Source organism: Aegilops tauschii, chromosome 6 (assembly GCF_002575655.3).
Source record: "Aegilops tauschii subsp. strangulata cultivar AL8/78 chromosome 6, Aet v6.0, whole genome shotgun sequence".
Lineage (NCBI taxonomy): Eukaryota > Viridiplantae > Streptophyta > Magnoliopsida > Poales > Poaceae > Aegilops > Aegilops tauschii.
Window position 1 is genome coordinate 294,692,145 of NC_053040.3, and position 13,039 is coordinate 294,705,183.

The 13,039-nt window shown below is 45.8% G+C and overlaps 1 long non-coding RNA gene across 1 annotated transcript; it reads right to left on the minus strand.

Moving 5' to 3' along the window:
• Positions 1-8,115: 8,115 nt before the first annotated feature.
• On the minus strand, positions 8,116-11,183 carry LOC120966450 (uncharacterized). Its single transcript, XR_005760192.3, has 2 exons — positions 10,693-11,183; positions 8,116-9,778 (listed from the first exon to the last, which is right to left on the minus strand). It is a non-coding gene; the product is annotated as an uncharacterized lncRNA (long non-coding RNA).
• Positions 11,184-13,039: the final 1,856 nt, after the last annotated feature.

Consider the following 13,039-nt stretch of genomic DNA (forward strand, 5'->3'; position numbering starts at 1 on the left):
TCCGCGAGTTCCCCACCAAGCCGGTTCATCACGCCCATCGCATCCCGGAAGAGCTCGTGGCGAACGACGCTCCGTTCGTGCTCAACCTCAAGTGCGCGGCCCATCTCGTCCTCCACCACGGGGGCTGCGGGCGAGGCCCGAGGCGGCGCGCCTCCTCTTAGCAGGGGGCTAGGGGCTGGCACTGCCCCAGACACCGGCCAGGCCCCGCAAGGGGCCCGGACGAGTCGAGGCCATTGCTCGAGGAGGGGCCCAAGTCCGGAGCCGCCCAGTTGTTGTCAATGACTAGAGGAGGAGCCCTCGGCACGCTTGCTGAGCCCCAAGCGAGCCCGTGAAGGAGGGACGACAGGGGCGCGGACTCAAGGCGGCATGGAGGCGAGCACGCCTCTTCAACCGACCCCGCTCCAGGGATGGCATACAGGCTCGAGGCGCTCAAGGCCAGCGGGGGAGCCGAGGAGAGAGGAGGCTGCTTATCGGGAGGTGCAGCGGCCTTGGCGGAAGGGATCCTGAGGAGCCAGCGTCAGGGAGGAAAGCAGCACTCAAGAAATCACAAAGGTACAGTACTTACTCGTTGACGGCGATGTACTTCCTTCGCTTCAACGGCCCGAAGATATCGCCGCTGCTCGGGGATCCTTTCCTCTTGTGGAGCTCCTTGAAGTCCACGCAAAGCCGACCGAAGCGCTGGACGTGGCGGCCGGCACGGGGTGTGACTGGAGAAGCGCTCGAAGGGACAGCTTCAGGGGTGCCGGGCTGGAGGGAGAAGTCGGGTGCCGTCTCACCGCGACCTCCCGAGGCCTCCGGAGCTTCGGCCTCGGGAGCCGCGTGCTGCATCGTCTCAGCGACCGACGCCCCTGGGGAAGAATCATGAGCTCCTGAGGATGACGCCCCAGGAGCCCCATGCGGCATCTGCACCTCAGCACTCGGGCCGCCTGCCTCTGGCGGTGCTCGCCCCCCTGCATCCACATTCGGCGCAAGCTCGGCGCCAGCAATGAAGAAGGGAACCACGTTGACGGGGTTCTCGCGGGGCCCCGCTAGGCCGTCCGGGCGCAGCCCCCACTCATCAAAGGAAGGCATGTGCTCCACAAATTCTACCTTGTTCGTGCAGCGGTACAGCAGACAGCTCCTCCCGAGCATGTCGTCCGGCGAAGGGACACCCGTCAGGACCTCGAGCACTGTTTGTCGCGTCTCAAGAGGAAGCCTGGACTCCTGAAGTCTCATATGGTCCTGACTGTTGAGCAAGGCCTACATCGGGCGAGAATGGCGGGCATGGGGCGAGCATGGGGCGCACCTTACCCATGGCCTCATCGTTGAGCACCAGCGATCGGCCAACCGCAGGCTCGATGGCCGAAGGCGCGCTGGCAGAAATTAGAGGTTTCTTCCCCTTATCCGCCTGTTTCGGCGCCATGGCGATGGAGCGGGCAGAGCGCGGGCCAGATTGGGAAGAGGAGCAGAGTCTCGGAGAGGCAGAGGAATCGGGGAAGTATGGCGCGGGCGATGAAAGAATAACTGTGTAGGTTGCGGGGGCTGCATAGCCAGGCGGATTCCAAGGAAGCATGGGGAAGCGGGGATGCCCACATCCAATCAACCACCACGCGTCGACCAAGGCCGCAGGCTATTGGGGCCCGCGGTGCTCCGTACTTGACCTTTGGCTTCGCCTCGAAGCCAAGCCCGAGCGCGCCTTGGGCCCGGGGGCTACTGTCGGCGTTCTGGGAACGGAGGTCCCCAGACTTGCCTGCGTGCGGCCCACGGCGTGGCTTTGCTAGTAGGCCTGTACAGCCCATCTTCATCAACAAGGCATCCAAGACCCTCGCGAGGGGCCAAGCCTCGCGAGGCAGGCGACGCAAGATCCCCTCAGGAGCGGCCTCGCCAGGCAGGCTCGTGAAGGGCGGAGAGATCAAGGCAAGGCAAACCTCGCGAGGTTCTCATGACATGAGCCATGACGATCGAGACCAAGTGGGCGCCAGGCGGGCGCCAGCGCGCGCAGCGTCCTTGTTTCCTCTTTGGTGCAAAGGAGGCAAGCGCAAGCGCGGAGTACCAAGGCATCAAGCAAAGGTTTCCATATCAGTGCAACAAGACCAAGACCAGCAGGACGGCAAGACGGAGATCACCATGGAGCCCAAGGCGGCGTCACCACCAGAGCCTTTTGCAGGCGAAGACTACTTTTGTCAGGATAAGCTGTACTAGTTGTCCCCTTTCAAAGTGGCCATTGTTGGCTCCCTTCCCGCTCAATATTTGGGGAGAGGACCAGGGCCTCTATAAATAGAACTAGCCACCACAGTAGGAGGCAACACGAACTGAGCCTGAGCTGATCGAGTTCTCACCCACACAAGTTCGCCAAGCACAAGAACACCTCAACCTCAGGAGGCTGTTCTTCCCCTTTGTACTATTCATCTTCAGCCCAAGAGGCAATCCACCACCACCACACTGGAGTAGGGTATTACACCACAACGGTGGCCCGAACCAGTATAAATCTTGTGTCCCTTGTGTTGTGAGTTCGTCGAGTTCGTCCATGAGATCTTAGCAAACTAGGACGTGGATCGGTAGGGGGAATCTTCGTGCACACCCCAGTGTTCGAACCTTGAGGGTTTTGCCGGAACCCGTGATCTGACAGCAACGGATGGTGTTTTAGATGAATGAAAAATTTTGTAGTACTAATACAACTGTCATGTCAAATTTTGGAAAATTTCAGGGGTCATTTGAATTTTTGAGACATTTAAGTGATTTTCTAGCCATTTAATGACCGTAATTGAAATTTGAACTACATGTACATGCAACAGCTAACCATAACGGTTTGAAAAGTCATATTTTTGTGTACTTGTGTGCGATTTAATTCCATGTGCAGTAAATTGGAAGGATTTTTCAAACATATTGGTCTAACGGCTATGACACAATTAAGCATGGAGTGCCATGGCATTTAAATTCCAAAAAAATTAAAAAATATCAGAAACACATGAAACCTTGGTTGATGTAATGTCATGCCACCAAGATGATGTGGTAACAAATTCGCATGTGTGACGAAAGTTTGGACACACACCCCTCACAAACCGGGGCAACTCACTAGAAGGCTCGTGGTTCCGAGAGGGAACAATGCATGTTTGATGATGAACGGGAGATAGCTTCCTCTTACAGCCTTCAAATTTTTTCTACGTGTAACGTGCACTAATACAACTATCATGTGAAAATTTGGAAAATTTCAGGGGTCATTTGACCTTTTGAAGACATTTAAGTGATTTTCTAGCCATTTAATGACCGTAATTCAAATTTGAACTACATCTACATGCATCGGCTAACCATAACGGTTTGAAAAATCATATTTGTGTACTTGTGTGCGAGTTACTTCCATGTGTAGTAGATTAGAAGGAATTTTCGAACATATTTGTCTCACGACATGGACACATGCGTATGTATGCATGGAGTGCCATGGCATTTAAATTCCAAAAAATTAAAAAAAAATCAGAAACACATGAAACCTTGGTTGATGTAATGTCATGCCACCAAGATGATGTGGTAAAAAAATTGGCATGTTTGACGAAAGTTTGGACACACACCCATCACAAACCGGAGCAACTCACTAGAAGGCTCGTGGTTCCGAGAGGGAACAATGCATGTCTGATGACGAACGGGAGATAGCTTCCTCATACGGCCTTCAATTTTTTTTCTATGTTTAACGTGTGCTACTACTACTGTAATGTGAAAAATTGGAAAATTCTAGGGGTCATTTGACCTTTTAAAGTCATTTAAGTGATTTTCTGGCCATTTAATGACCATAATTTAAATTCGAACTACATCTACATGCAACGCCTAACCATAACGGTTTGAAAAAATCATATTTGTGTACTTGTGTGCGAGATAATTCCATGTGCAGTAAATTAGAAGGAAGTTTCAAACATATTTGTCTCACGACATGGCCACATGCATATGTATGCATGGAGTGCCATGGCGTTTAAATTCCAAAAAATTAAAAAAAAATCAGAAACACATGAAACCTTGGTTTATGTAATGTCATGCCACCAAGATGATGTGGTAAAAAAATTGGCATGTTTGACGAAAGTTTGGACACACACCCCTCATAGACCGGAGCAACTCACTAGAAGGCTCGTGGTTCCGAGAGGGAACAATGCATGTTTGGTGACGAACGGGAGATAGTTTCCTTTTACGGCCTTCATTTTTTTCTATGTTTAACATGCACTACTACAACTGTAATGTGAAAAATTGGAAAATTCTAGGGGTCATTTGACCTTTTAAACACATTTAAGTGATTTTCTAGCCATTTAATGACCGTAATTCAAATTTGAACTACATCTACATGCAACGCCTAACCATAACGGTTTGAAAAATCATATTTGTGTACTTGTGTGCGAGTTAACTCCATTTACAGTAAATTAGAAGGAATTTTCAAACATATTTGTCTCATGACATGGACACATGCATATGTATGCATGGAGTGACATGGCATTTTAATTACAAAAAAATAAAAAAATCAGAAACACATGAAACCTTGCTTGATGTAATGTCATGCCACCAAGATGATGTGGTAAAAAAATGGCATGTTTGACGAAAGTTTGGACACAGACCCCTCACAAACCGGAGCAACTCACTAGAAGGCTCGTGGTTCCGAGTGGGAACAATGCATGTTCGATGACGAACGGGAGATAGCTTCCTCTTACGGCCTTCAATTTTTTTCTACATTTAACGTGCACTACTATAACTGTAATGTGAAAATTAGGGAAATTCTATGGGTCATTTGACCTTTTAAAGACATTTAAGTGATTTTCTAGCCATTTAATGACCGTAATTGAAATTTGAACTACATCTACATGCAATGGCTAACCATAACGGTTTGAAAATCATATTTGTGTACTTGTGTGCGAGTTAATTCCATGTGCAGTAAATTAGAAGGAATTTTCAAACATATTGGTCTCACGACATGGACACATGCATATGTATGCATGGAGTGCCATGGCATTTTAATTCCAAAATATTAGAAAATGATTAGGAAAACATGAAACCTTGTTTGATGTAATGTCATGCCACCAAGATGATGTGGTAAAAAAATTGGCATGTTTGACGAAAGTTTGGACACACACCCCTCACAAACCGGAGCAACTCACTAGAAGGCTCGTGGTTCCGAGAGGGAACAATGCATGTTTGATGACGAACAGGAGATAGCTTCCTCTTACGGCCTTCAAATTTTTTCTACGTTTAACGTGCACTAATACAACTGTACTGTGAAAATTTTGAAAATTCTAGCAGTCATTTGACCTTTTAAAGACATTTAAGTGATTTTCTAGCCATTTAATGACTGTAATTCAAATTTGAACTACATCTACATGCAACGGCTAACCATAACGGTAAATCATATATGTGTACTTGTGTGCGAGTTAATTCCATGTGAAGTAAAATAGAAGGAATTTTCAAACATATTGGTCTCATGGCATGGGCACATGCATGGAGTGCCATGGCATTTTCATTCCAAAAAAATAAAAAATGATCAAAATAACATGAAACCTTGCTTGATGTAATGTCATGCCACCAAGATGATGTGGTAAAAAATTGGCATGTTTGACAAAAGTTTGGACACACACCCCTCACAAACCGGAGCAACTCACTAGAAGGTTTGTGGTTCCGAGAGTGAACAATGCATGTTTGATGACGAACAGGAGATTGCTTCCTCTTACGGCGTTCAAATTTTTTTACGTTTATGTGCACTAATACAACTGTCATGTGAAAATTTGGAAAATTTTAGGGGTCATTTGACCTTTTAAAGACATTTAAGTGATTTTCTAGTCATTTAATGGCCGTAATTCAAATTTGAACTACATCTACATGCAACGCCTAACCATAACGGTTTGAAAAATCATATTTTTGTGTACTTGTGTGCGAGTTAAAAAATCATCAGACGATGTAAATATCTGGTGTTCAAAAAAGAAAATGTAAAGACCTGGCAAGGCAACCGGCCCCACACGATTGGCACTCTATCTCGCGGCTCGAGGTTTGGTAGGTGAGTGGCGGGGATCATTAATCAGACACTGTTCTGTATTGGAAACCGTCAGCTATTATGTTCACATATGGATTTTGCTGCGGGAATCGTGTGTAATTCAAACTACAGTACTCGTAAATTCCAGCGAGCGGCGTGTGTACTGTTCCCATCGATCTAGATTCCGGCCACCAATAAGTACTACCTTGCTCACGTCATCCCACCTGCATTCTCATCTACATCCTCCCCTCGCTCGCCCTCTCTCTCTCTCTCAAATCTCTGCCATGGCACTGTCGGTCTGCCCACGCACCGACGAGGAGTTTCTGCCCCACGAAGACGCTCACTCGAATAGCTGCGACGAGGACCCCTACGCGCTGCCGGACGAGGTTGCGCCGGACCCCCCAACATTGGATTGGTTTTGGTGCCAGTACAATCTTTGTCTGTGGAAGTCCCTGCCGCTGGCTGAGAAAGCCAGGTAAGTGGCATTCAAGAAGGAGATGGCGGAGGAGGAAGCCAGGTACCAGGCGGCCTGTGAAGCCCATGAGGCCACCTGGAAAAAGGAGGTGGCGGAGGCGGGCGCTGAAGGAAATATGCCCTAGAGGCAACAATAAAGTTGTTATTTATATTTCCTTATATCAAGATAAATGTTTATTATTCATGCTAGAATTGTATTAACAGGAAACTTAGTACATGTGTGAATACATAGACAAACAGAGTGTCCCTAGTATGCCTCTACTTGACTAGCTCGTTAATCAAAGATGGTTAAGCTTCCTAGCCATAGACATGTGTTGTCATTTGATGAACGGGATCACATCATTAGAGAATGATGTGATGGACAAGACTCATCCGTTAGCTTAGCACTATGATCGTTTAGTTTATTGCTATTGCTTTCTTCATGACTTATACATGTTCCTATGAATATGAGATTATGCAACTCCCGAATACCGGAGGAACACTTAATGTGCTATCAAACGTCACAACATAACTAGGTGATTATAAAGATGCTTTACAAGTGTCTCCGATGGTGTTTGTTGAGTTGGCATAGATCGAGATTAGGATTTGTCACTCCGATTGTTGGAGAGATATCTCTGGGCCCTCTCGGTAATGCACATCACTATAAGCCTTGCAAGCAATGTGACTAATGAGTTAGTTGCGGGATGATGCATTACGGAATGAGTAAAGAGACTTGCCGGTAAAGAGATTGAACTAGGTATGATGATACCGACGATCGAATCTCAGGCAAGTAACATACCGATGACATAGGGAACAACGTATGTCGTTGTGTGGTTTGACCAATAAAGATCCTCTTAGAATATGTAGGAGCCAATATGAGCATCCAGTTTCTGCTATTGGTTATTGACCGGAGATGTGTCTCGGTCATATCTACATAGTTGTCGAACCCGTAGGGTCCGCACGCTTAACGTTCGATGACGATTTGTATTATGAGTTATGTGATTTGATGTACCGAAGGTTGTTCGGAGTCCCGGATGAGATCACGGACGTGACAAGGAGTCTCGAAATGGTCGAGACATAAAGATTCATATATTGAAAGGTTACATTCGGACATCGGAATGGTTCGGATCGTTTCGGATGAGTTTCGGAGTACCGGGGGTTACCAGAACCCCCCCCCCCCCCCCCCACAGGAAGTTATTGGGCCTCATGGGCCTAGTGGTGGAAGAGAGGAGGAAGGCCAAGGAGTGGCGCGCGCCCCCCTAGCCCAAACCAAATTGAACTAGGGCTAGGGGGCCGGGCCCCCCTTTCCTTCTCTTCTCCTCCTCATTCCCCCTTCTCCTTGTGGGAGTAGGAAAGGGGGGCGAATCCTACTTGGGCCTCATTTGGTTGTTGGGTAGAAAAAAACCAGGGCAATAAACCCCTAGGGGGATTTTTTCCTGTGCTCATGGTTTCCCTCCCACCACGTGGGAGATCTTCCCACTGCCCAGGTTCCCAAATGGCAATAAGGGGGGGGGGGGGGGGGGGGGGGGGGAAGGAAAACCCTCAAATTAACACATATCACAAGCGACTTTGCTACACAGATAACAACAGATTTTTACATAAAAAAATTCAGAGCCTTCATACAAAATTCTACCGATAACAATGGACCATAGATAAGAATTCCACAAATAATTCTAAAAAACAAATACATAAAATCTCATAATTCATATAAACAAATACATAAAACCGTCAGTTAACAAGGGTTCAGATACCGGTCAGTCCACATCTCATTGAGATCAACCGTTGGCCTAAATAATTTTCATGTGCTATCATCATTCAAATTTGTTCACGACAAAAGAAAACTGAATTATCACTTGCCATGTCCAAGGCAGAGATACTTTCAAATTAGATGAACTGCAAGGCGGCGATCACTAGCCCTACTCAAGTCGTTTCTCCACTCTGCATGGACATCAGGTACCGCATCTTGATGTTGACTGAACTACACAAAATATTAAGTTAGCACCAGTTCAGTTTCAATAGACTATTTTTAAGTATAAATGGATTAGGATGAAATAGTATGAACCAATATATGATATGTGCAGTGTGCATAAAAAATCGACTAAATTGCTTGCGAAAAGAATATTAATTTCTTCAAGCTTCTTTGAAGCTCTACAAAGTACTCAGAATCAGAATGTCCTAAGAACCAAAATGCCACTTGCAGTCACTACAAAGTACTCAGATTTAATATTCACTTGAAGTAATCATGCGCTTTGCAGCGCCGTAAGGTCACAATGTTGTTCATTATTATATTTTGATTGGTGTAATACATTACCAACTACGCTTAAATCAAATGAACGACTTGCAATGCTTTTCGTTGTGCTCACCCTGATATATCTAAGACCTTCATGCCATGGGAAAATATGCATTTCCAAAATAAATGCACATAAAAATGTATCAACATATTCAAGAAAAAAAGATTGCTTCGATTAATCTAAGACATATTGAAGTAAGTGAGTAAAAGAGTAGACACAAAATAATATTGTTTGTCTCAATGGGTATCTACAAAGAGAACAATGATGAACAGAGTTTGCCCTCCAAGAACTACCATTGGTTCATTTTCCAGGTCCTTACATGGCAAAATCACGGTACGATCATCTGCACTGAAGTCACAACACTGCATATAGGTCAATAAACTACTTATAAACTTATGCATATCAATATATGGTCATTCTTTGATCATGGGTTTGTGAGAGCATTAAACACACCATTAAATAGGTGTCACACCACAGCTGATCTGCTGAATATAAACAAAGGCATGATGAAACCAAAGCCGGTGAAGAGAAATCAACAACTGATCTGCTTGAAATAGGTGTATAACAAACAAAAAGATATATGATTCTACTATACACCTTTATTTGCACATTTGCAACCATTTCTACTCATGCTTTGCTATAAACAGCCGTATATCCATCTATCTGGAAGTGAACAAACAAGACAAAAGTAAGCTACATATGTCTCCTATATCTTCCAGCTACAGCTCCACCTTCCTGGAACTATAGGTAGAAAACTGAAATGAACTATTAAATTGCTCTTGCCTATCTTGGAGGTACAACTATACACCTTAGGAAGGAAACAAATCATCTCACCTCTACCTTTACTCTTTGGCTCATCTAATAAGAACCAGCAGCAAAAGATTTATCATGTAAACGGCAGCAGAACTCAGAACATAAACATCACCAATCACATCTCTTCTTGGCTAGCTGTTCAATTCATACCAACCAATAAATTTAAGCTTTCCCATACCTTTCTTTCTTTCTTCTCAATGACCGATTAAAGATAACAAGATCAAGCTCATATAGTGAGTTGAAAAGCCTGCAACAGGCAGTAGTGCTCGAGTTACTATCTATTGTATTATTAGAATGAACGGACCAGATTTAACTAGCAAACAAGAATGGTACAGATTTAAAGAAGCTAATATAGATTTGTACGTAGGAGTCAAAACATTTTTGGCCTAGGCCGGATTGGAATCGAGAAGGCACTCAATTACATCAAAAAAGAACACATACAAGTAAATATTTGACGGCAGCCAACCTTGACGGACAAAAAAGGTAACTGGAGCAGTCCCGTTCTCACACGTTCTTAAGGCAAGGGTGGTGGCATGAATTCTTGTCGCAAATAAAAATTTGACGGCGGCCAAACTAGATGGGCAAAAAAGAATCTGGAGCAGTCCAGTTCTTACACGTTCTTAAGGCAAGAGTGGTGTGGCGTTGATTCATGTCAATTAAGAAAAACAATGGCGTTGTTTTGCTAGTTTCTATCTAAAATATATGCAGAATAATTGCTCACAAATGTCACCTGCTCACAAGAGCTTGATTCATACAACTATATTGATCTGCTTGTATCTAAATCTAATCAGTAATCAGTGTTCTGTACCTCATATAACATATGAAATCTGATGTCAACAATGAAAATGTATGAGCAACTATAGCTATGAAATTGAACCAACTGACCCAATCTGGTGCATACAAGTCCAAAGTTTTACCAAATGTATGAGCAACTATATGCATCAAGCTTCAGACTACTTTTCACAATTCGATGGGTGGCATAGCATGCTACATAGAAACAAATCGTAGCTGGCACACATGAAAATACAACTCATATGGAACTGGTGGTTCAAGAACTACACAAGAAAAATACAAGCTCGTATGGAACCGGTGGTTCAAGATCAGGGATGGTGAAGCCATGAACTGAAAAGAAAAATATGGGGGAAGGAGGAGGGGGCAAACCCTTGATCAGATGAGACAGTAACGTCCGCGGAACCGTTGCCACCGCCGTCGCCGGAGGGGATCGGAGCTTGGAGGCGGAGGGGAGATCCGGGGAAGGAGAACGGTGACGGTCGCGGTCCGTCGCCGTCGCTGGAGGGGCGGAGCTTGGATCCTCAGCACCGGAGGGAGGGGGTAGGGAGCGTTGCTTCTTGTCGCCGGCGGAGGAGCTCGGAGGCGGTTGGGGGCGCTGGATCTTGGTTGACGGCGCGCTGTCGTTCGCTCATCTCGCTCGAGCCGTGGATTTCCTCCCCGAGCTCTGGGGTCGTGGGTTTCCTCCCCGTGGAAAGGACGTGGGTCGGGCAGGGTTACCCCGAGATGGATGCGGTCGAAATGAACAACTCGATTTCCCTGGGCCAACTCGGCCCGTGGTTCTCCGGCCCGGGGAAACAGCGGGGATCCCCCCGGGAAACCCTGCAACCAAATGAGGCCTTGGAGCAGGACTCCCCCCCTTGGGCGCGCCACCCCTCGCTGGCCTCCTCCTCCCTCCCTTCTTTATATATGTCGGGAGGGGGCACCCTAGAACACACACAAGTTGATCTTTTAGCCATGTGCGGTGCCCCCCATCACAGAAACACACCTCGATCATATCATCGCAGTGCTTAGGCGAAGCCCTGTGCCGGTAACTTTATCATCACCGTCACCACGCCGTCGTGTTGACGGAACTCTTCCTCGGCCTCAGCTGGATCAAGAGTTCGAGGGACGTCACCGAGCTCAACGTGTGCAGATCGCGGAGGTGTCATGCGTTCGGTACTTGGATCGGTTGAATCGCGAAGACATTCGACTACATCAACCGCGTTACTAAACGCTTCCGCTTTCGGTCTACGAGGGTGCGTGGACACACTCTCCCCGCTCATTGCTATGCTTCTCCTAGATAGATCTTGCATGATCGTAGGCAAATTTTTTGAAATACTACGTTTCCCAACAGTGACATCCGAGCCAGGTCTATGCGTAGATGTTATATGCGCGAGTAGAACACAAAGAGTTGTGGGCGATAATAGTCATACTGCTTACCAGCATGTCTTACTTTGATTCGGCTGTATTGTTGGATGAAGCGGCCCGGACCGACATTACATGACCGCGTTCATGAGCGTGGTTCTACTGACGTGCTTCGCACACAGGTGGCTAGGGGGTGTCTATTTCTCCAACTTTAGTTGAATTGAGTTTGACTGCGCCCGGTCCTTGTTGAAGGTTAAAACAGCACACTTGACGAAAAATCATTGTGGTTTTGATGCGTAGGTAAGAACGGTTCTTGCTAGAAGCCCGTAGCATCCACGTAAAATTTGCAACAACAAAGTAGAGGACGTCTAACTTGTTTTTGCAAGGCTTGTTGTGATGTGATATGGTCAAGACGTGATGATATATAAATTGTTGTATGAGATGATCATGTTTTGTAATAGTTATCGGCAACTGGCGGGAGCCATATTGTTGTCGCTTTATTGTATGAAATGAAATCGCCATGTAATTGCTTTACTTTCTCTCTAAGCGGTAGCGATAGTCGTAGAAGCAATAGTTGGCGAGACGACAACGATGCTTTGATAGAGATCAAGGTGTCAAGCCGGTGACGATGGTGATCATGACGGTGCTTTGGAGATGGAGATCAAAGGCATAAGATGATGATGGCCATATCATATCACTTATATTGATTGCATGTGATGTTTATCGTTTATGCATCTTATTTTGCTTAGTACGGCGGTAGCATTATAAGATGATCTCTCACTAAATTTCAAGGTATAAGTGTTCTCCCTGAGTATGCACCGTTGCTATAGTTCGTCGTGTCGAGACACCACGTGATGATCGGGTGTGATAAGCTCTACGTTCACATACAATGGGTGCAAGCCAGTTTTGCACACGCAGAATACTAGGGTTAAACTTGATGAGCCTAGCATATGAATATATGGCCTCGGAACACTGAGACCGAAAGGTCGAGCGTGAATCATATAGTAGATATGATCAACATAGCGATGTTCACCATTGAAAACTATTCCATCTCACGTGATGATCGGACATGATTTAGTTGATATGGATCACGTAATCATTTAGATGACTAGAGGGATGTCTATCTAAGTGGGAGTACTTAAGTAATTTGATTAATTGAACTTTAATTTATCATGAACTTAGTCCTGATAGTATTTGCAAATTATATTGTAGATCAATAGCTCGCGATGTAGCTCCCCGTTTATTTTTGATATGTTCCTAGAGAAAAATAAGTTGAAAGATGTTAGTAGCAATGATGCGGACTGGGTCTGTGATCTGAGGATTATCCTCATTGTTGCACAGAAGAATTATGTCCTTGATGTACCGCTAGGTG